General features: G+C 46.5%; 1 protein-coding gene and 1 non-coding gene across 2 annotated transcripts in view; one reads left to right on the top strand and one right to left on the bottom strand.

Moving 5' to 3' along the window:
• Positions 1-23,840, bottom strand: part of LOC126428328 (synaptic vesicle glycoprotein 2A-like) — a 781,198-nt gene that overhangs the window by 228,541 nt on the left and 528,817 nt on the right. The window lies entirely within an intron of this gene.
• Positions 16,826-16,900, top strand: Trnas-uga (transfer RNA serine (anticodon UGA)). The gene has a single exon. It is a non-coding gene; the product is annotated as a tRNA-Ser (tRNA).

Here is a 23,840-nt window from a genome sequence, read left to right as displayed (position 1 = left end):
TGTGATGTCTCTTGTAAGGAGGCGAAATGCGTACCATCACGTTTCCGACTTTGATAAAGGTCGGATTGTAGCCTGTCGCGAATGCGGTTTGTCGTATCGCGACATTGCTGCTCGCGTTGGTAGAGATCCAATGACTGTTAGCAGAATATGGAATCGGTGGGTTCAGGAGGGTAATGCGGAACGCCGTGCTGGATCCCAACGGCGTCGTATCACTAGCAGTCGAGATGACAGGCATCTTATCCGCATGGCTGTAACGGATCATGCAGCCACGTCTCGATCCCTGAGTCAACAGATGGGGACGTTTGCAAGACAACAACCATCTGCACGAACAGTTCGACGACGTTTGCAGCAGCATGGACTATCAGCTCGGAGACCATGGCTGCGCTTACCCTTGACGCTGCATCACAGACAGGAGCGCCTGTGATGGTGTACTCAACGACGAACCTGGGTGCACGAATGGCAAAACGTCATTTTTTCGGGTGAATCCAGGTTCTGTTTACAGCACCGTGATGATCGCATCCGTGTTTGGCGACATCGCGGCGACGCACGTTGGAAACGTGTATTCGTCATCGCCATACTGGCGTATCACCCAGCCTGATGGTATGGGGTGCCATTGGTTACACGACTCGGTCACCTCTTGTTCGCATTGACGGCACATTGAACAGTGGACGTTACATTTCAGATGTGTTACGACCCGTGGCTCTACCCTTCATTCATTCCCCGCAAAACTCTACATTTCAGCAGGATAATGCACGATCGCATGTTACAGGTCCTGTACGGGCCTTTCTGGATACAGAAAATGTTCGAAAACTGCTCTGGCCAGCACATTCTCCAGATCTCTCACCAATTGAAAACGTCCGGTCAATGGTGGCCGAGCAACTGGCTCGTCACAATACGCCAGTCACTACTCTTGAAGAACTGTGGTATCGTGTTGAAGCTGCATGGGCAGCTGTACCTGTACACGCCATCCAAGCTCTGTTTGACTCAATGCTCAGGCGTATCAAGGCCGTTATTATGGCCAGAGGTGCTTTTCTGGGAACTGATTTCTCAGGATTTATGCACCCAAATTGCGCGAAAATTTAATCACATGTCAGTTATAGTATAATATTTTGGTCCAATGAATCCCGTTTATCATCTGCATTTCTTCTTGGTGTAGCAATTTTAATGGCCAGTAGTGTATTATTTTAAGTTAATTGAGCTACAGTAGAGCAAAACCCTGTTGTCACTCTTCCGTTTGTGGAGAGCTAAGAATAAAGGTAGGAGCTGTAGCTCCTGTGAGCAAAAATGGTGAATGGAAGACGTCATTTGCCGAGGTGGACATAGTATCCTGTGCAGCTACTGATGGAAGGTGTTATGGTGGCCCGCCAAGGAATAACCAAAGAGTCTGCATTAGCAACGAACGTTATGTAAAAATTAATTTAATGGACTTACTCTATTGTATACGGACCAGAGAGAAGGAGGAACCTTATGCTCATTGTAAAGTACATTGTGTTAATGGTTAATCTGACAATATGTGGTTGGAGTGATGGAACTCTGGCTATGATGCTTTACATTGTTTAGGGAGGGAAATAAACTCTTTTTCCAGCTAATTAATGAAATATTCAGGGAAGAGGATCCGAGCACAGTGAAGAAGATTATTAACTGGAACTGAATAGCAGGATCAGCTCTATAAGATAAATTTACAGGCGACTGTAGTATCCAGAAGATATTAACAAACAAATCGAATCTAAAAAAGAGTCTTGTGCTATTCTGGGAGGATGTATGTATGTGGTAGGTTTGACATCTCCCTGTGGACGCTTGGTACGTGGTGGCTGGCACTCCAAAAAGACTTTGGTGGTTTGTAGTGGAATGGTATGAGGAAACTGAAAAGAAAAGAAGTGATAACGAATAAACACAAAAGAAAAGTAATGTGAGCTTCAAAACATGACAGACAAGAAGAAAAACTCAATACACTCTTAAAAAAGTGGACAGTTTTGAACATCTTCACATAATACTAAGTAACTAATGCGAGTATAGAACAAGAGCTACTAAACAGAACTAAGAAAGAGATAAGTATGAATATTAAAATGTGTATTTAGATTGCATTTAAGGTACCAGTTACAGTGTATGGTATGGACAGATCAGCACTACAAAAGAAATATGTACGTAGGATTATTGCCACATAAAAGAAGTTTATGAGAAGAGCAGTAGGAAAAACCAGGAAATATGGAGCTAAAAATGAAATGACTCGAAAAAAACTGAGCAAAATAAAGCAATGAATGTGTTGATTGAGGAGCATCAGTTGTTATCAATCAGCCCCCATATGGTTCAGACTGGACCCCATCCTATTTTCATCTGTTCCCAAAACTTAAAGAACGCCTTTGAGGACTTCATTTTCTTAGTGATGAAGTGGTGCAAGCAGAGGGGGTGGAACTTTGTTCATGGACAAGATGACTATGTCGAGAAATATATGTAGACAAGAAGAAAAAATATATGGAATGTTAATACAGTTTGTTTTATTTACAAAGCTTTAAAAATCTTCACGAAAGAAATTCTAAGCTATTTCTTTTAGCAAGCCGTCATAATATTATTACATTGTAACGACAGAACTGCTGAAATGAGCCGGCCGGGGTGGCCGAGCGGTTCTAGGAGCTACATTCTGGAACTGCGCGACCCTTATGGTCGCAGGTTCGAATCCTGCCTTGGGCATGGATGTGTGTGATGTCCTTAGGTTAGTTAGGTTTAAGTAGTTCTCAGTTCTAAGGGACTGATGACCTCAAAACTTAAGTCCCATAGTGCTCAGAGCCATTTTTTTGCTGAAATGAATTTGATGAATTTTGGTGTGGAATGAGCCTGACGCCTCAGAAAAGACATAGGTTGTCTATGTATTGAACTGGGGACCTAGAAACGACGGAGAGGATTCGTCCTGCCGTAGCCTACAACAATGGTCCACAACCCCACAACAGGCCACGGCAGTCCACCCACCCCAGAGCCGCTCCACACCGAGCCCAGGGTTATTGTGGGGTTCGGTCCCCAGTGGACAACCCCCCCCCCCCCCCCGACCGCCCCCCCAGAAACGTGTCTCACTTGAGATGAGTGTAACCCCAAATATTTGCGTGGTAGTAATTGTGGTGTATGCGTACATGGAGACAGTGTTTGCGCAGCAATCGCCGACATAGTGTAACTGAGGCGGAATAAGTGGAACCAGCCCACATTCGCCGATGCAGACGCGCAACCGCCTTAAAAACCATCCACAGGCTGGCCGGCACACCAGACCTCGACACTAATCCGCTGAGCGGATTGGTGCTGGGGACAGGCACGCCTTCCCGCTCAGGATGCGCTGCGTTAGACTGCGTGGCTAGCCGTGTGGGCAAGACATAGCGTAGTTAAAAAAAAAAAAAAAAAAACCGCACTCCGAAGAGAGTGATGTAGGGAACAGAACATCTTTTTTCACATTAGTGAACATCGACCCTGCTAAAAAGTTATTACATTAGTTGCATAATGTACATATCGTAAAATGTAAACCTACTTCAGTAGCATGATGCATAGATGCACGCTCCTGCTGCACATGCCATGTCATGTCATTGTGTGTTGGGGCAGCTGGGATGGGGGTGCAATAGTGAGCTATGCGTAGCTGAACAGGCAGAAAAGTGAGGGTATCTGACGTTATAGCACATACTACACTACTGGCCATTAAAACTGCTACACCAAGAAGTAATGCAGATGATAAACGGGTATTCATTGGACAAATATATTATACTAGAACTCACATTGGATGACATTTTCATGCAATTTGGGTGCATAGATCCTGCGAAATCAGTACCCAGAAAAAGCACCTCTGGCCGTAATAACGGCCTTGATATGCCTGAGCATTGAGTCAAACAGAGCTTGGATGGCGTGTACAGGTACAGCTGCCCATGCAGCTTCAACACGGTAACACAGTTCATCAAGAGTAGTGACTGGTGTATTGTGACTAGCCAATGTTCGGTCACCATTGACCAAACGTTTTCAATTGGTGAGAGATCTGGAGAATGTGCTGGCCAGTGCAGCAGTCGAACATTTTCTGTATTCAGAAAGGTCTGTACAGGACCTGCAACATGCGGTCGTGCATTATCCTGCTGAATTGTATTTGCAGGGATAGAATAAAGGGTAGAGCCACGGGTCGTAACACATCTGAAATGTAACGTCCATTGTTCAAAGTGCCGTCAATGCGAACAAGAGGTGACCGAGACGTGTAACCAATGGCACCCCATACCATCACGCCGGGTAATACGCCAGTATGGCGATGACGAATACACGTTTCCAATGTGCGTTCACCGCGATGTCGTCAAACACGGATGCGACCATCATGATGCTGTAAACAGAACCTGGATTCATCCGAAAAAATGACGTTTTGCCATTCGTGCACCCAGGTTCTTCGTTGAGTACACCGTCGCAGGCGCTCCTGTCTGTGAGGCAGCGTTAAGGGTAACCGCAGCCACGGTCTTCGTGCTGATAGTCCATGCTGCTGCAAACGTCGTCGAACTGTTCGTGCAGATGGTTGTTGTCTTGCAAACGTCGCCATCTGTTGACTCAGGGATCGAGACGTGGCTGCACGATCCGTTACAGCCATGCGGATAAGACGCCTGCCATCTCGACTGCTAGTCATACGAGGCCGTTGGGATCCAGCACGGCGTTCCGTATTACGTTCCTGAACCCACCGATTCCATATTCTGCTAACAGTCATTGGACCTCGACCAACGCGAGCAGCGATGTCGCGATACGATAAACTGCAATCGCGATAGGCTACAATCCGACTTTTATCAAAGTCGGAAACGTGATGGTAGGCATCACAACAACGTTTCACCAGGCAACGCCGGCCAACTGCTGTTTGTGTATGAGAAATCGGTTGGAAAGTTTCCTCATGTCAGCACGTTGTAGGTGTCGCCACCGGCGCCAACTTTGTGTGAATGCTCTGAAAAGCTAATCATTTGCATACCACAGCATCTTCTTTCTGTGGTGTCTGTAGCACATCATCTTCGTGGTGTAGCAATTTTAATGGCCAATAGTGTAGGATTTTTTAAAAAGTTTTATTTCTATGTGCTGCCAGGCAGTTGAGGCCAGTCCAGCTAATGTGCTGATCGAGTAAGCCATTCGACGGTATTGTTGGCATTATATCAAACAATCCCAGCCAGATGGGCTTGCTGTACTGGGACATCGTTGACGAAGAGTGAGGTAATGTTTTGTAACTCGGGCACTTGCTTGCTACCACGAAACTCCCACACCGTGAATTTAACAGGGCTGAGTAACCCGTGCTTGAGCGGTACAGAGAACTAGGAAAATCTGACGTGACAAGCAGAATGAAGCAAACTTACTCATCTCACTCTAGTATGACTCTGACAGAAGCGTAGATATAAGAGTATTTTATTTATTTTTTATTTTGCGTATGGCAATACAGAGACAATATTTTAATTAAGTACAACAATATGTAAACGAAATGTATAAAAAAAACAATGTGTAAATAGTACATGTGTAAAAAACAAGCATTAGCACAAAAGGATAAAGTACAAACACTCAAAAGACAAAATAACTACACGTTAAAAGCTTGGCAAGTCTGAGTAGAAACTGATTCATATGTTTAAAGCTCAATATCTAGATTGCACAGCCAATCCAAAGGAGAGCGTTTCACATATATAAACTCAGAGACAGGTGCGGCGTATCTTTTTAACGGGCATTCCTCAATAATATGGCGGGCGTTCTGTTCTGGTGCTCCATAGTCACAGGCTGGTGAGTCGCATAGGCCCCACTTGTACTTATATGCATGAAACCTTGCATGGCCCGTTCTGATACGGTTTAATGTAGTCCAGGTGCATCTCTTCAGGTCAAAGCCTGGTAATTCCAGAGTAGGATCTTGGATACCTTGTTTATTAATTCCAGAATCATTCCAAAAGTCCCGCCATTGCTCATTGATGTCAGGTTGATGTTCTTGTGTATTAACCCATATAGGCTTCCGTGACTTCAAACGGATCGATGGTATTTCGTTCAAAACATCATGGATTGGTAGATTATGTGGGTAATCTGAGTCATGAATTTTTGACCACTCTCTTGCTGCTGCTTCTTGCTTTCTCAATTGTGGAGGTGAGATATTGCTTAGAGTATGCAGCCAAGGGACTGGGGTGGATTTAATAGTACCCGTTATTATCCTCATACACTCGTTCAACTGGACGTCGATTTTCTTAGTATGAGTGCTCGAATGCCAGACAGCAGAGTAATATTCGGCAAAAGGATATACCAGGGCTATTGCGGCAGTACGTAAGGTGGATGCTTGAGCTCCTCAAGTCGAGCCAGCCAATTTTCTCAGGATGTTGTTGCGACTCTTTAGCTTTTGGCTGACGATTTCTAGATGTTTTTTGTAAGTCAGGGAGCGGTCTAGTGTTATGCCAAGCTATTTGGGGTTGACGTTGTGTTTGACTCTTTGTTCACAGAAGTTTTCATTCAGTTCCTGGTGGGCGATTTTATTGTTCAAGTGGAAAGCACACACCTCAGTATTGGTTGGATTAGGGCAGAGTCGCCATTTTTTATAACAGGAATTCAAGGACTACAGATCTTCTGTGAGTACGTTCGCTCCTTCCCCAAGTGTTTTACTTTGTACAACTAGTGTCAAATCATCGGCGTAGAGTATAAATAATCGAGATTAGGGGTTCAAAGCAGCCGCTCGTGCTGCCATCCCGTCTGCGTCTTGAACTTGAGAGAATGGTAAGCAATTGGATTTCAGAAAAACCACGATTCACCATTGGTGATGGAAATCGGTCGCCAACTTGCCATTGATTAATTCGTCGAGTTTCGGCATGAGGCACACAATACCTGAGGCGTGGCAGCTGCGAGACTTGGGAAAGTTTCACCAACATGGGGAGATGGCGTCTAGCTGGCCTCTGCCCTCTGACTGACTTCGGCTGCTGGACTGCAGGCTGCCTACGATTCAGCTGTGGGAGGCGCAACCTCGTGGCCTCCTAGCTGCCTGGACGTCTTTGGCCAGCGTCCTGGTCTAAGAATGTGGGGTGGTGGTGGCATTGCTGCTAGGCATCTGGCATAGGCTATTGCACTTATACGCATGATTGGAGACAACGAGATGTGCGGCTGGTCCTTAGCTGACACAACTCTGAAGGATCTGGGTGGTCCAGGCTTGCTCGAGGAAAGGAGGCGTTCTTTTCGTGAATCGCGGTTGTTAGCATCCGACTTAGTAAATGAATCGACTACATTTACTTCCGGTACGATGGACGTCGAAAAATTATGGGCAAATTTTAAACACATTTTAAATCACGCATTGGACAAGTACGTGCCGTAAAAGTGGGTTACGGACTGGAAAGACCCCACCGTGGTCTAACAGCGCAATTCGGAGAATACTCAGGAAGCAAAGACAGTTGCACTCGCGGTACAAGAAAGATCGGGTGAATGAGGACAGGCAAAAGTTAGTAGAGATTAGGGCTGCTGTAAAAAGAGCGATGCGCGAAGCATACAACCACTACCACCATCATTTTGCTGAAAACCCAAGGAAATTCTGGTCTTACGTAAAATCGGTAAGTGGGTCGAAGTCTTCCGTCCAGTCACTCACTGATCAGTCTGGCCTGGCAACGGAAGACAGCAAAACGTATAGCTCAAATTTTAAATTTAGCATTTGAGAAACCTTTCAAGCAGGAGGATCGTACAAAGATACCGCCATTTGAGTCTCGTACAGATTCCCGTATGGAGGACATAGTGATAAACATCCCTGGGGTTGTGAAGCAGCTGAATGGGTTGAAAATAAATAAATCGCCAGATCCTGATGGGATTCCAATTCGGTTTTACAGAGAGTGCTCTACTGCATTGGCTCCTTACTTAGCTTGCATTTATTGCGAATCTCTTGCCCAAAGTAAAGTCCCGAGCGACTGGAAAAAAAGCGCAAGTGACACCTGTATATAAGAAGAGTAGAAGGACGGATCCTCAAAATTACAGACCAATATCCTTAACATCGGTTTATTGCAGGATTCTCGAACATATTCTCAGTTCGAATATAATGAATTTCCTCGAGACAGAGAAGTTTCTGCCGGCCGAAGTGGCCGTGCGGTTCTAGGCGCTGCAATTTGGAACCGCGAGACCGCTACGGTCGCAGGTTCGAATCCTGCCTCGGGCATGGATGTGTGTGATGTCCTTAGGTTAGTTAGGTTTAACTAGTTCTAAGTTCTAGGGGACTAATGACCTCAGAAGTTGATTCCCATAGTGCTCAGAGCCATTTAGAGAAGTTTCTGTCCATGCATCAGCACGGCTTGAGAAAGCATTGCTCCTGGGAAACGCAACTAGCCCTTTTTCCACACGATGTCTTGCGAACCATCGATGAAGGGTATCAGACGGATGCCATATTCCTTGACTTCCGGAAAGCGTTTGACTCGGTGCCCCACTGCGGACTCCTAACTAAGGTACAAGCATATGGGATTGGTTCCCAAGTATGTGAGGGGCTCGAAGACTTCTTAAGTCATAGAACCCAGTACTTTGTCCTCGATGGTGAGTGTTCATCGGAGGTGATGGTATCATCGGGAGTGCCCCAGGGAAGTGTGGTAGATCCGCTGTTGTTTTGTATCTACATAAATGATCTTTTGGATAGGGTGAATAGCAATGTGCGGCTGTTTGCTGATGGTGCTGTGGTGTACGGGAAGGTGTCGTCGTTGAGTGACTGTAGGAGGATACAAGATGACTTGGTCAGGATTTGTGATTGGTGTAAAGAATGGCAGCTAACTCTAAATATAGATAAATGTAAATTAATGCGGATGAATAGGAAAAAGTATCCCGTAATGTTTGAATACTCCATTAGTAGTGTAGCGCTTGCAACAGTCACGTCGATTAAATATTTGGGCGTAACATTGCAGAGCGATATGAAGTGGGACAAGCATTTAATGGCAGTTGTGGGGAAGGCGGATAGTCGTCTTCGGTTCATTGGTAGAATTTTGGGAAGATGTGGTTCATCTGTAAAGGAGACCGCTTATAAAACACTAATACGAACTATTCTTGAGTACTGCTCGAGCGTTTGGGATCCCTTTCAAGTCGGATTGAGGGAGGACATAGAAGCAATTCAGAGGCGTTCTGCTAGACTTGTTACTGGTAGGTTTGATCATCATGCGAGTCTTACGGAGATGCTTCAGTAACTCGGGTGGGAGTCTCTAGAGGAAAGGAGGCGTTCTTTTCGTGAATCGCTACTGAGGAGATTTAGAGAATCAGCATTTGAGGCTGACTGCAGTACAATTTGCTGCCACCAACTTATATTTCGCGGAAAGACCACAAAGATAAGATAAGAGAGATTAGGGGTCGTACAGAGGCATATAGGCAGTCATTTTTCCCTCGTTGGGAGTGGAACAGGGAGAGAAGACGCTAGGTGTGGTACGAGGTACCCTTCGCCACGCACCGTATTGTGGATTGCGGAATATGTATGTAGATGTAGCTCTGGTGGTACACAGGCACTGCAGCAGCTGCTACCACGACTGAGGACAACAGGCGTCACTGGGTGTGACTTATTCATTGTTGCATTCTGACGTCAGCTGTGTTTACACACACACAGTGTGCCTTGAGACCAGCCAGGGTACCCTATAAGGCTGCTTGATTAAACATCTGTCAATGCTATCACTGTTTCACTGCACGCACTCCCTCAACATTTCTCTCGCCCATCATGAGGCATACTGACCCAGAAAGGCGAGTGCCGAAGGAGCATAAAACACGATTCATCTGCAAAGGCCAACTGTCGCCAGTCAGTGGGTATCCAGTTGTGGTATTGCTGCGCAAATTCCAGCCTTCATCATCGAAGAATAGCTGTCAGCATGGTTGCATGAACCAGGTACCTGCTGCTGCGACCCATACGTTGCAACGGTTGCTGAACAGTCATTGAGGAGACACTGTTCGCATCCCCTAGGTTCATCTGGATGGCACTTGCTCAACAGTTGCGTATCTATTCGCCCACACATATCTCCACAGCCGCCATTCACCTGTCGTGGCTCGCCAATTTCCTTGAACCCAGTTTTGGATAGTGCCTTTTTGCCGTGCATGGTATTCTTTAACCGTGGTGGCACGTGAACACTTAGAAACCAAGCCATTTCGGAAACATCTCCAACCTCGGCCAAAACGTCAACGAAGATGCCCTTCTGGACATCAGAGAAGCCGCTCGGAGTGGCCGAGCGGTCCTAGGCGCTACAGTCTGAAACCGCGCGACCGCTACGGTCGCAGGTTCCAATCTAGCCTTGATCATATATGTGTGTGATGTCCTTAGGTTGGTTAGGTTTAAGTAGTTCTAAGTTCTAGGGGACTGATGACCTCAGCAGTAAAGTCCCATAGTGCTCAGAGCCATTTGAACCATTTTTGAACATCAGAGAAATCGCTGTATTTCTGCATTACATCAACAACTGCACTGTTTTCCACACAGTCCACCTGACTCCGTTAATTGACGCTCCACTGCTATTTTCGCCATCTGTGAGTGGTTATTGTATATTAACAGCAAATATAGGTGGTGGTCATGTCAGTGTGACTGGACCGTGTAGGTCGAACAAGGGATATTGAATGTATCCAGAGAAGGGCAGCATGAATGTTAACAGGTTCGTTTGGCTTTCAGAGATGCTGGAAGAACTGAACTGACATTTGCTTGACGATTCAGTTATCCTACAACAGCCAACTTATAACCAGTTCTACGTGTATAATCTAGGAATTAGTAAAAATCCCTACATATCTCTCTCATAGCGACCATAAAAATAAGATTAAACTAATTACAGTACGCACAGAGGCATTTAAACAGCAACTCACAGAGTAATGCACAGTATTGATTTAGATACCGAAAATAATGAAAATGCTGAAACACACCTTTGTTATGGGGTTAAAAGATTTAATATGGGGACAGGCTTCCGTACACAATGGCTAATTAATGAAGTGTGATTGTACCATACCAACTGTCAATGACCAATGACCTCAGCAGTTTGGTCCCATAGGAACTTACCACCACCAACTGTCAATTTAGAGCTGGTGTGGGACTGTAAATTTCTCTTACATGACCTGCACTTGGTCTTTTTCGTACTTACCATTTTTCAGTGCACATCGATTTGGCTGAAATCTGGATAGTTATTCGCAGAAGCTACATTATTAACATTGTTATTACAAATGTTACTCACAACTTTTAAAAGATACAACACTGTGTTTTAGTTTACGCCATCTGTAGATCTGCTCAAATAATGTAGTCTATATAAAACAGTCATTCCAGAATGAATTTTCACTCTGCACCGGTATGTACGCTGATATGAAACTGAGAGGGGAATGGAGTCAGAAGCAATGGAATCAAAAGACAGAGCACATAGTGGAAATGAAAAATACAGAGAGTGGAGACCATATATAGATTGGGGAGGGAGAGGGGGGGGAGGTTTTGACCCTTCCAGACCTGCGAACTATAACACATAGGTATAGGGGAGGTCGTATTTTGGAGCAAAATTTTAAATACATATGTGTAGGGGTAAAAGTAAGTTGAGCCTCCTAGAATTTTTGATCTCCCAAGATATGGTGGAGGCAGTGGCATTGAGAGTGAAAGACAAAAAGAGACAGGGTATGTGGGAGAGGAAACAGTGGCAGTGGGATACACTGCGAATAAATGGGAGAAAAAGGAGACTGTGGGTAAAAGATACATATAGACAGGGAGATGCTCAGTATGAAAGCGTAACTACTACAGAGAGACTGGGTAAAAGAATTTACAACAAAGTGCGGATTGTTCGCTTGCCAAAATATTTGTTAAGCAAGATGAAATCGGTAGTGAATGAGGTAACTGGTTCCCCACGTTTCTGTCGAAGTCTTTTAAAGAGGAATATTCGCATTTTTTGTGCTCCAGCAGAAATATTTTTCCAGTGGTAATTGATTACTTCGGTAACTTATAGCCAAATTGGGTAGGATATAAAATGCAGACTGGAACAGCTAGAAAAGTTTTTGTATAAAGGTGATGTTTGACAACATCTATTACAGGTGTGTTAGCAAGTCTTTTTAAAAGTTTCTCTGGAGTGTAGCCTTATATGCGAGGTCAACGGCTCATATGAATAGAGAAGTAGAGAATACAAGCGTTTGAAATGCGGTGCTACAGAAGGTTGCTAAAGATTTGATAGGTAGAAGAGAACGAAGAGGTTCAGTATCGAATTCGAGAAGGAAAGAAATTTATGGCCCAACTTGACTAAAAATGGGTTCAACTGATAATACACATTGTGAGAGATGAAGAAATAGCCCACTTGATGGTAGAGAGAAGTGTATGGGACAAAACTTGTAGAAGGAGCCCAAGGTTTGACTGTGGGTGTCAAGTTCAAATGTATATACTTTGCAGTATCTATTTAGAGATGAAGAGGCTTGCACAGGGTAGGGGAAAACTGCATCAAGCCAATATTCAGACTGAAGACTACAATGTCGAGGAGATTTATGGAATGCCTCACTGGGACACTAACAGACGAGAGCCGAGCAAACAGCTCCACTAGGGATGACTTCTGAGCTCCTGCCTTCACCCTACGCATCGCACGCTGAGCTTACCTGGAGTAGTTGGCCTGGAGCAGTTCCACGGCGACTGGTGGTGGCAGCTGGCCCGCCAGCACGGCGATGACATCACACACAGTGGCAGGGTGGTTGGGGTAGGCCTCACCGTACTGGCCCATGCGGTTCAGCAACTCTGGCAGCCAGATGAGGAAGCCGTTGGAACTGCAGGATAGTGCACAGGTGAGAAATGATTCGTGAATGAGTACCTGCATGTTTCTAGCTCACACTTTTCACAACTTGCTTTTATGAAGAATGGGTCAATATGAGCAGCCAGTCATGAATTATGAACTCGAAAAAAAGAAAATTGTGTAATGAATCTCTTGTTTATTTGGGTGGTACACATCTGTAGTGCTGGTGTGCAGTGATATCCCTGCACATTGCAAGTGGAACTGAAACCAAACACAGCAGACAAAGTTAAATTGCTGAGGCGAGAGGCTATGGTCGATGTATTAAAGTATTCCTAGATGTTTTGTCTTTGACTGCGAGAGATACCTTCAGAGGAAAACAGTGACTAAACTGTTTTACATCTGAAGAGGTCTCCCGCAGTTAAAGATGAAATGTCAGAGAATATTATACCTTTATATGTGTTATACGTGAATCATGGCCTCTTAGCCTGGAAGTTTCACCAGATAAACATAACTTACTAAATCAGGAGGCACAGTCGCTACTCTGAAAAAGATTCTGGTTCCTAACCTATATTAAACACCTTGTGTTGTGGTAGCTTAATATTTACTTATGAAACTTCCTGGCAGATTAAAACTGTGTGCCCGACCGAGACTCGAACTCGGGACCTTTGCCTTTCGCAGGCAAGTGCTCTACCATCTGAGCTACCGAAGCATGACTCACGTCCGGTCCTCACAGCTTCACTTCTGCCAGTACCTCGTCTCCTACCTTCCAAACTTTACAGGAGTTCTCCTGCGAACCATGCAGAACTAGCACTCCTGAAAGAAAGGATATTGTGGAGACACAGCTTAGCCACAGCCTGGGGGATGTTTCCAGAATGAGATTTTCACTCTGCAGCGGAGTGTGCGCTGATATGAAACTTCCTGGCAGATTAAAACTGTGTGCCTGACCGAGACTCGAACTCGGGACCTTTGCCTTCCGCGGGCAAGTGCTCTACCATCTGAGCTACCCCAGGCTGTGGCTAAGCCGTGTCTCCACAATATCCTTTCTTTCAGGATCCTTTCTTTCTGCATGGTTCGCAGGAGAGCTCCTGTCAAGTTTGGAAGGTAGGAGACGAGGTACTGGCAGAAGTGAAGCTGTGAGGACGGGGCGTGAGTCGTGCTTCGGTAGCTCAGATGGTAGAGCACTTGCCCGCGAAAGGCAAAGGTCCCGAGTTCGAGTCTTGGTCGGGCACACAGTTTTAGTCCGCCAGGAAGTCTCATATCAGCGCACACTCCGCTGCAGAGTGAAAATCTCATTCTGGTAATATTTACTTGATTATAATGGTATTTTTGAAGCAAAAAGAAACAGTATCACATTTTCGTGCCCACAGGCAACAATCTGAAAACGTAAACTCTGATGCAGACTAGAAAGGACTGCCAGGAACCGCATATTTGTCTGTCTCTGCCTTCGTTCCAAACAGAACATTGTCTCGACTCAACATCATACAAATTTAAAAATTGCTGACATTCAGTTCTTGTGTGATCACTGTACTGGAATGTTGCACCTAAAGATCTCGCCGAAGAATTCTCTCAACACTTTGCTCCAACCATTGCACAGCAGCTGCAGCTGTAGATTTTGATGCAAAGCGCTCTGAATTTGGTTCAGGTGAATCTCTTGCATCAGCTACATTTCTCAGTTCTGTGATGATGAAGGAACAGTCAGAAGATTTAAGTTTAAATGCAAGCCTGTTTGCCTGTCGATTGGAGCCTAAGTGTGAACCATTTTGTGATGTGAGATTGTATCGCTACAACATGTGCAAATCTGACACTTGTGGCAGATTAATCTACCAAGTCCCGTACGAGTTCGGGCATAAGTGTGCGTTCGCACAAGAAGGTCAAAGGCCGGGAACCCATATTTTTAACTATATATGACGGTAGTATTTGTTCCCGGAAGAACGGTTACCGTGGATGGCCATGCAGCTTTGCTAGACATGAATGGACACCCTAGCTGCAAGCAGGCGTTGATACACTTCACACGCACACGCTATGCCCGAACTCGTACGGGACTTGGTAGATTAATCTGCCACGAGTAACGAGTATGATGGGCAAACGTCTATTAGGCGCACTACGAATGTAGTGTTGTGGACATGTTGGGAATGTGGATCTCACGGGGAGCGTGCAAGAGGTAAGTCCCTGCAGATGCACTATCCTCTGTGCCCGCGGTGGCTCAGATGGACAGAGCGTCTGCATTGTAAGCAGGAGATCCCGGGTTCGAGTCCTGGTCCGAGCACACATTTTCAACATGTCCCCAATGAAGTGTATCAACGCCTGCTTGCACTAGGGTGTCTATTTAATTATCATTTCATTTCTAGCAAAGCTGCATGGTCATCCACAGTAACTGTCCCTCCGGGAACAGATACTATCGTCATATATAGTTAAGAATACACTCCTGGAAATTGAAATAAGAACACCGTGAATTCATTGTCCCAGGAAGGGGAAACTTTATTGACACATTCCTGGGGTCAGATACATCACATGATCACACTGACAGAACCACAGGCACATAGACACAGGCAACAGAGCATGCACAATGTCGGCACTAGTACAGTGTATATCCACCTTTCGCAGCAATGCAGGCTGCTATTCTCCCATGGAGACGATCGTAGAGATGCTGGATGTAGTCCTGTGGAACGGCTTGCCATGCCATTTCCACCTGTCGCCTCAGTTGGACCAGCGTTCGTGCTGGACGTGCAGACCGCGTGAGACGACGCTTCATCCAGTCCCAACATGCTCAATGGGGGACAGATGCGGTGATCTTGCTGGCCAGGGTAGTTGACTTACACCTTCTAGAGCACGTTGGGTGGCACGGGATACATGCGGACGTGCATTGTCCTGTTCGAACAGCAAGTTCCCTTGCCGGTCTAGGAATGGTAGAACGATGGGTTCGATGACGGTTTGGATGTACCGTGCACTATTCAGTGTCCCCTTGACGATCACCAGTGGTGTACGGCCAGTGTAGGAGATCGCTCCCCACACCATGATCCCGGGTGTTGGCCCTGTGTGCCTCGGTCGTATGCAGTCCTGATTGTGGCGCTCACCTGCACGGCGCCAAACACGCATACGCCCATCATTGGCACCAAGGCAGAAGCGACTCTCATCGCTGAAGACGACACGTCTCCATTCGTCCCTCCATTCACGCCTGTCGCGACACCACTGGAGGCAGGCTGCACGATGTTGGGGCGTGAGCGGAAGACGGCCTAACGGTGTGCGGGACCGTAGCCCAGCTTCATGGAGACGGTTGCGAATGGTCCTCGCCGATACCCCAGGAGCAACAGTGTCCCTAATTTGCTGGGAAGTGGCGGTGCGGTCCCCTACGGCACTGCGTAGGATCCTACGGTCTTGGCGTGCATCCGTGCGTCGCTGCGGTTCGGTCCCAGGTCGACGGGCACGTGCACCTTCCGCCGACCACTGGCGACAACATCGATGTACTGTGGAGACCTCACACCCCACGTGTTGAGCAATTCGGCGGTACGTCCACCCGGCCTCCCGCATGCCCACTATACGCCCTCGCTCAAAGTCCGTCAACTGCACATACGGTTCATGTCCACGCTGTCGCGGCATGCTACCAGTGTTAAAGACTGCGATGGAGCTCCGTATGCCACGGCAAACTGGCTGACACTGACGGCGGCGGTGCACAAATGCTGCGCAGCTAGCGCCATTCGACGGCCAACACCGCGGTTCCTGGTGTGTCCGCTGTGCCGTGCGTGTGATCATTGCTTGTACAGCCCTCTCGCAGTGTCCGGAGCAAGTATGATGGGTCTGACACACCGGTGTCAATGTGTTCTTTTTTCCATTTCCAGGAGTGTATATGTACTGGCAGAAGTAGAGCTGTAAGGACTGGGCGTGAGTCGTGCTTGGGTAGCTCAGTTGGTAGAGCACTTGCCCCCGAAAGGCAAAGGTCCTGAGTTCGAGTCTTGGCCTGGCACACAGTTTTAATCTGCCAGGAAGTTTCATATCAGCGCACACTCCGATGCAGAGTGAAAATATCATTCTGGAAACATCCCCAAGGCTGTGGCTAAGCCATGTCTCTGCAATACCCTTTCTTTAAGGAGTGCTAGTTCTGCAAGCTTCAGTAAAGTTTGGAAGGTAGGAGACGAGGTACCGGCAGAAGTAGAGCTGTGACGACGGAGCGTGAGTCGTGCTTGGGTAGCTCAGTTGGTAGAGCACTTGCCCGTGAAAGGCAAAGGTCCCGAGTTCGAGTCTCGGCCCGGCACACAGTTTTAATCTGCCAGGAAGTTTCAAGAATATATGTGTTTAACGTCCAAAACTGTTGCTGGTAGACAGGAGCTATTAGCAGGAACCTGTGCTTACGGATCCAGTGTTCACCATATGATATGAACGGTTCAATTCAGGATGGGAAGTTGTAGGGCCGAGACGCTTCATTCTTCTGGTGTGCTGGACACTAAGAAATGATTGAGTCTTGCGTTTTCTTCTGGCAGTGTAGATGTAGATGTACATGAAAGACCCTCAAGGACCACGCTCATTGATATATGTGGATACTGAGTGAATGTAGTGTTAGTGATTCTCTAGTCATGGTTATCGGCGATCAGAAGGGCTACCTGTGACCCCTTCTGTTTTCACTCTACAGGCTGTAACTGCCAATGTTTAGAGATGAGTAGTGCTTGCATCATTCACGCTAGGGTAGAGCCATGCACTGGCGACGAGTACATACTCCTACTGAACAGCTTCATCCATTTGAACTGAACAGGATTACATTGTGGGCCTGCAGGAAGATGGATGGACGTATTGATCGGCTGCAGCACATGTTGGGCACAATGTACAGGTGGCCTATCGTCGCTTTCAACAGTGGTCTGTGGAACAAATCAACACCTGTACACAAGGCTCTGGATGGCAGACACAGGTCCAGATTGATGCCAACACCAATGGCCAACTGAACATCAGACGAGTAAGAAATACTGGCAAATGTGTTACTTGCTGTGTAATCATAACCATTAAGTGCTAGGAGGACTCTGATCACACATTCCTCTGGCCAGCCTATATGCAACAGGACTCTTATCATGCATTCCTCTGGCCAGCCTATATGCAGTAGGACTCTGATCATGCTTTCCCCTGGCCAGCCCATATGCAACAGGACTGATTATGCATTCCTCTGGCCAACTTATATGCAATAGGACTCTGATCGTGCATTCCTCTGGCCAGCCTATACGCAACAGGACTCTGATCATGCATTCCTCTGGCCAGCCTATATGCAACAGGACTCTCATCATGCATTCCTCTGGCCAGCCTATATGCCACAGGAATCTGATCACACATTTCTCTGGCCAGCCTATATGCAACAGGACTCTGATCGTGCATTCCTCTGGCCAGCCTATACGCAACAGGACTCTGATCATGCATTCCTCTGGCCAGCCTATACGCAACAGGACTCTGATCATGCATTCCTCTGGCCAGCCTATATGCAACAGGACTCTGATCACGCATTCCTCTGGCCAGCCTATATGCCACAGGAATCTGATCACACATTTCTCTGGCCAGCCTATATGCAACAGGACTCTGATCATGCATTCCTCTGGCCAGCCTATATGCAACAGGACTCTGATCATGCGTTCCTCTGGCCAGCCTATATGCCACAGGACTCTGATCACACATTCCTCAGGCCAGCCTATATGCAACAGGACTCTGATCATGCATTCCTCTGGCCAGCCTATATGCAATAGGACCCTGATCATGCTTTCCCCTGGCCAGCCTATATGCAACAGGACTGATCATGCATTCCTCTGGCCAACCTATATGCAATAGGACTCTGATCATGCATTACTCTGGCCGGCCTATCACAAGGATATCGCCGGGCACAGCTACTCTCTTATCATGAAAGAGTCAACTGGAGAGTGTCATGTTGCTCTGTTGTCTTGAACGATGAGAGTAGGTTCTGCTTGTATGCGAGCAGTGGATGTACACATGTATTGGGTATACCTGGTGAGCTGCCTATTCCAGAGTGCACAACGCGCAGGTCCCACACCAGGTTTCAAGGTTTTACAAGTCACAGTGAGATATGGTGTTTTCGTACGGCAAAGAAAAAATGGTAGAGATATGGTGTGAAAGTGAATCAATGAATCCTCCGCCACGCAATAATGAGTAAATTGTGGAATAAACATATAGATATATACTACTGGCCATTAAAATTACTACACCAACAAGAAATGCAGATGATAAACGGGTATTCATTGGACAAATATATTATACTAGATCTGACATGTTCGTGCAGTTTGGGTTCATAGGTCCTGAGAAATCAGTACCCAAAACAACCACCTCTGGCCGTAATAACGGCCTTGATATGCCTGGTAATTGAGTCAAACAGAGCTTGGATGGCGTGTACAGGTACAGCTGCCCATGCAGCTTCAACACGATACCTCAGTTCTTCAAGAGTAGTGACCTGCGTATTGTGACGAGCCAGTTGCTAGGCCACCAGTGACCAGACGTTTTCAATTGGTGAGAGATCTGGAGAATGTGCTGGCCAGGGCAGCAGCTGAACATTTTCTGTATCCAGAAAGGACTTACAGCACCCGCAACATGCGGTCGTGCGTTATCCTGCTGAAATGTAGCGTTTCGCAGGGATCGAATGAAGAATAGAGCCACAGGTAGTAACACATCTGAAATGTAACATCCACTGTTCAAAGTGCCGTCAATGTGAACAAGAGGTGACCGAGATGTATAAACAATGGCACCCCATACCAACACGCCGAGTGATACGCCAGTATGGCGATGACGAATACACGCTTCCAATGTGCGTTCACCGCGATGTCGCCAAACACGGGTCGCGACCATCCTGATGCTGTAAAAAGAACCTGGATTCATCCGAAAAAATGACGTTTTGCCATTCGTGCACCCAGGTTCATCGTTCAGTACACCATCACAGGCGCTCCTGTCTGTGATGCAGCGTCAAGGGTCTCCGAGCTGATAGTCCATGCTGCTGCAAACATCGTCGAACTGTTCATGCAGATTGTTGTTGTCTTGCAAACGTCCCCATCTGTTGACTCAGGGATCGAGATGTGGCTGCATGATCCGTTACAGCCATGCTGATAAGATGCCTGTCATCTCGACTGCTAGTGATACGACGCCGTTGGGATCCAGCACGGCGTTCCGTATTATCCTCCTGAACCCACCGATTCCATGTTCTGCTAACAGTCAGTGGATCTCGACCAACGCGAGCAGCAATGTCGCTATACGATAAACCGTAATCGCGATCGGCTACAATCTCACGTTTATCAAAGTCGGAAACGCGATGGTCCGCATTTCTCCTCCTTACACGAGGCATCACAACAACGTTTCACCAGGCAACGCCGGTCAACTGCTGTTTGTGTATGTGAAAACGGTTGGAAACTTTCCTCATGTCAGCACGTTGTAGGTGTCGCCACCGGCGCCAAACTTGTGTGAATGCTCTGGAAAGCTAATCATTTGCACATCACAGCGTCTTCTTCCTGTCGGTTAAGTTTCACGTCTGTAGCATGTCATGTTCGTGGTGTAGCAGTTTTAATGGCCAGTAGTGTAGATGTACTGGCTTGTGTCATAAAATGAGCGTTTGATTCAGTGAGACACGTGAGAACATGTTCCATATTCTTGGACTCTGGAATTGCGTGCACACAGGGCTTATCACATTTGAATGAAACGTCAATGTGACACTAATATCGACCAGGTCTTCAAACTGTACTGGAGTGTAATGCACGCTACTCTTACAGACTCGAATAGTCGAGTAGCTTAAAGCCGTGACATCTACGACAAAAATTGATGAAGTCTTCGTGATGCAATAGGGCCTGTTAGTTACCTGCCCCTGGACTGGATCATACACTTACGACTACGTTAACTGGAGGCGACACCCACCTGGCGTAGAGCCCGAACTGAATGAAGCAGGCGACGACGGTGTACAGCAGGTAGGGCGGCTTGAACAGCGGGACCGTCTGCCTCCACATGTGGCGCGCGATGGCCAGCGGCGACTTGGTGTTGACGCCCACTGGCGATGACGTCAGCGCGTCCCCCTGCAGGGCCGCCACCTGGACACAGGCACGGGCGGCCAGGTCAGCGGCGTCCCAGCGACACACGACGCGCTGCTGGGGACTTCGTCTACCGGGTGATCAAAAAGTCAGTATAAATTTGAAAACTGAGCAAATCACGGAATAATGCAGATAGAGAGGTACAAATTGACACACATGCTTGGAATGACATGGAGGTTTATTAGAACCAAAAAATACAAACGTTCAAAAAATACCCGACAGATGGCGCTTCATCTGATCAGAATAGCAATAATTAGCATAACAAAGTAAGACAAAGCAAAGATGATCTTCTTTACAGGAAATGCTCAATATGTCCACCATCATTTATCAACAATAGCTGTAGTCGAGGAATAATGTTGTGAACAGCACTGTTAAGCATGTCCGGAGTTATGGTGAGGCATTGGCGTAGGATGTTGTCTTTCAGCATCCCTAGAGATGTCAGTCGATCACGATACACCTGCGACATCAGGTAACCCCAAAGCCAATAATCGCACGGACTGAGGTCTGGGGACCTGGGAGGCCAAGTATGACGAAAGTGGCGGCTGAACACACGATCACCACCAAACGACGCGTGAAAGAGATCTTTCACGCGTCTAGCAATACTTTTTTTTTTGTTCTAATAAAATCCCATGTCATTCCAAGCATGTGTGTCAATTTTTACCTCTCTGTCTACATTATTCCATGGTTTAGTAAGTTTTCAAATATATACTGACTTCTTGATCACGCGGTACATCTATACTCCGCGAGCCACCTTACGGTGTATGGCGGAGGGTACTTCTAGTACCAATATCTCTTCCCCTCCTTCTGTGCTCCATTCATGAATGCTGTGTTGGGAGATCGACTGTCAATAATCTCTAGTACAGTGGTTCCCAACATGGGGCCTGATTACATCTCCGGCCGGAGTGGCCGAGTGGTTCTAGGGGCTACAGTCTGGAACCGCGCGACCGCCACAGTCGCAGGTTCGAATCCTGCCTCGGGCATGGATGTGTGCGATGTCCTTAGGTTAGTTAGGTTTAAGTAGTTCTAAGTTATAGGGGACTGATGACCTCAGCAGTTAGGTCCCATAGTGCTCAGAGCCATTTTTTGAACCTGACTACCTCCTGAGGGGTAAAATGAAATTTTCTGAGGGGTAAAAACTAAAAGATTCGATTCTGTTTCAGTCACTAATTTATTTTCAAAAGGTCATCACAATTTTGTAAGACTCTAATGTTGATTAGATAAGTTACCAATAAATAATTTTCTCAATTAGCAGCATTAATGCGGTAGAGGTTACAGGTTTCTCATATAGTCCACCCACTACACATATATCTTTCTGCCGAATATCGCTGACGATAAAAGTGAGACATATACATAAGAACCGCTAAAACTCTTAAAAAAAGTCTTCTGCAAGTTTCAGATAGTACCTGCAGTAGTCCAGAAAATGCTTTATTACTCGCTTCGAAACAGATACATAAATTAAATGTAAACGTAGGCTTCCGTGGCCGTTGTCACAGTCAATAAAATGCTTCTGGGTTTGAGGCCGCATTGTCGTCTATAAAATTCCGACGTTTCGGCGACTGTTGCAAGGCGCCTTCCTCAGGGTGTGTTGCTAACGCCTGAATGAGCACTAGTTTGGTTACTAATATACTATGGAGGAGTGCTGTCATTGGATGTGAGCTTGCGGAGGAAGGGTTGTGGGAGTTCATTGTACTGCCCTTTGCATTGCGTGTTGTCATTGGTGGAAACAGGCGTTTTCCGTTGGAGTTTCCTTTACTGCTTGCCCATTGGTGGAAATCGGCGAATAGGGAACTGAGCGGCGACTACAGTGTAGCGTTGTTTACTAACTGCCTGGTGTCGAGTAGGGCGCGTCAGCGCTGTGTGTACCCTCCAAAGCATTGGCCTAACGCCCGCCTGTTGCTCTGCGAGAGCTGTCCTTCTGCAGAGCTGTCACTGCTGGCAGCCGAGACGCCGGGAGTCGGTAGCCGTCTACCCTATTCATGTTGTCGGGTCGCTTGGCTATTTCTGTAGTCTCTCTGATCTTCCTCCTCAAGCTAAACGGCTGTTTCGCCAGTACGCGGGTCTCTCGAATTTCGATCTTCATCCTGAATTGACAGTACGACACAGAAGATACTTCATAAGAGCTACTATACTGCTGTAAGCACTATTATTATTATTATTATTATTATTATTGTTGTTGTTGTTGTTATTACTGATACTATCAGTGGCGATGGTCAGACACAAAGCATTAGTTCCAATTTCTGCTAGTTCAGAAGTAAGGCGTGCAGCAACCTAATGATTTACGTACAGTAATTATAGAACACACATCTCAACTTGGTTGATTTTAAATGGCATTGCAGTGTGCAGGTCCAGCAAGTGCCACAATGAAGAGGAGTAATGCAGGGGAAGCATGTTTGGTAACACGTGTCTGCCCTCACTGTGGATTTTTACCTGAGAAGGCGTTGTGGGTAGCACTAGCGATGCAGCTAGAATTCCTTCGTCGTTCATTCTAACACACAGACACACACACACACACACACACACACACACACACACACACACACACACACACACACACACACAAACACAAACAAAATATGATCCATCTTTCATCATTTTAAAAATAAAAGTGTTCCAAGAAAGGTCTTTAATCCAGCAGTTTAATTAAGTGCTAAAGTTGGTGATAATGTGGGGGAGGTGGGGGGGGGGCGGATGCCGGGGTACTAACTAATGTCTAGTTGCACTCAGGGTAAAGGTCTAAGAAGGGCTGGGATCCACTGCTCTAGTATTAGCTCCAATTTCTCCGATTCTCTCAAGGCGGTTAATTCATGAGATGTATGAGGGAGGAAATAATAAAATTACATTATGGCTGCCAGTACTGTCTAATTTGTATCCAGCTCACCATCGTCGAAAGGCAGCTCTCTACAACCATTGCCGAGTTTCTAAAAATGAATAAATCCCTCTTTGTGAAGACTTACTCTCGTTGCATAGCAAACGCCTCAAATCCGGAAGACCAACATATCAAGCAAGAGTGCAAATGCTCTCCACGGGGTTCAGCCACGACTCTTAGTGGAAATGTGTGACGTAAACCACGGAAACCCAGAACTTACTGACAACCCAACTGTCAAGGTTCCAGGCTTTCAGCGTCCTGTGGAAATGTAGGTACAGT

Source organism: Schistocerca serialis, chromosome 12 (assembly GCF_023864345.2).
Source record: "Schistocerca serialis cubense isolate TAMUIC-IGC-003099 chromosome 12, iqSchSeri2.2, whole genome shotgun sequence".
NCBI lineage: Eukaryota > Metazoa > Arthropoda > Insecta > Orthoptera > Acrididae > Schistocerca > Schistocerca serialis.
The sequence above is the reverse complement of the archived record's forward strand: the minus strand, read 5'-3'. Positions and strand labels throughout refer to the sequence as shown.